Here is a 1,293-nt window from a genome sequence, read left to right as displayed (position 1 = left end):
TGATGCTGAGCGCTTCTCACCTTATGTATACTACAAATAACAGTTAATGTTTCTTTTAGGAAGTTACTATTGGGTGGCAAGGAGATCAGAGAAACTTCTCATAGACTTGTTGATACTAATTAAAACCTAGATTGCCAGCTGAAGGACAACCTAAGGGTTATCCAGTTCAACACCTTTATTTTATGAATGAGAAAATGGAGCCAAGAGAAGAAAATTCAGTCACTCAATGCTTTAAAAAACTTTTTTTTCTGGCTACAGATTTATTCAACACAAAACAGTCTCCTCCAGTTTCACTGAGGTGGCTGACCATATCCACAACCAAATCCACCTCTAAACTGGAATTCAGTTGCTGACCCAGCCCCAACCTCAGCTGTCTTGTCAGCACCAAGGGACACAGATTTGTCTGTAGGTGTCTCTGTTAGCTTCCCCTGTGTGTCTTGTGGTTGGCTCTCCCTTCAGACCTTTGGACTGTGGCCTTTCAGTCTCAACACTGCTGTGGTGCAGAATGGCAGGCACAATCCAGGGGGTGGGTGGAGGTAATCACAGAGATACTGGAAACCCTCATTGGTAAGGTTCCAGCAGAAATGTCTCTAGGCAATGTATTCCTTTATGTAGCCTCATGATTTGAGAGACTGCATGGCCTTGACGACGCGAAAGATTGGGTACATTCCTGTCTGCCAGATCAAGGTGTTAGGCATGTGGACATCCTTTTTGGCCACCATCACTCCTTCCTTGAAAAGGCGTTCATAAATGACAGTAGGGCTCTTCTGAGTCTTTAACATCTCAGCGGCTCCTACATACGGGGCTGGGGCTAGAAAGGAAAGCAACTCACTCAATGTTATACAGTAGGTTAGTTACAGAGTCAGGACCACATCTTAGCACGTTGGACTCTGTGAAGTATATTTCCACCACGCTCCTCTGAAGTACACAGTGTAGGAGGAAATGTTGAGTAGTGGAAAAGATCTGGGTATGAACAATGGCTCTGCCACTTACTGACTTGTTCCTGAGAAAGTAGTATCACTTCCTCAAGTATGAGTTTCCTAATCTGTAGAATGGGATAATACTGATACTTCTTTTACCTGCCTTACAGGGTAATCATTAGGATAAAATGTGAGATGCAGTGGAAAAAAGGAAGACTAAAGTGAACATGGCCAACTCGCCTATGGATTTCAGCTTTATCACGTATTGACTGTGTGATTTTTGGGCAAGTTGCTTAGTTTCTGTGAACAGTTTTTCCTTTGTAAAATTGGGACAATAGTAACTCCCTTGCAGAGCTGTTTTGAGGACATTAGT

At 43.1% G+C, this 1,293-nt stretch overlaps 1 pseudogene; it reads right to left on the bottom strand.

The window, feature by feature from the left end:
* Positions 1–290: 290 nt before the first annotated feature.
* On the bottom strand, positions 291–782 carry LOC123804164 (small ribosomal subunit protein eS10 pseudogene; annotated as a pseudogene).
* Positions 783–1,293: the final 511 nt, after the last annotated feature.

The sequence above is a fragment of the Ursus americanus genome, chromosome 16 (assembly GCF_024610735.1).
Source record: "Ursus americanus isolate L20-20 chromosome 16, mUrsAme1.1.p, whole genome shotgun sequence".
NCBI lineage: Eukaryota > Metazoa > Chordata > Mammalia > Carnivora > Ursidae > Ursus > Ursus americanus.
The sequence above is the reverse complement of the archived record's forward strand: the minus strand, read 5'-3'. Positions and strand labels throughout refer to the sequence as shown.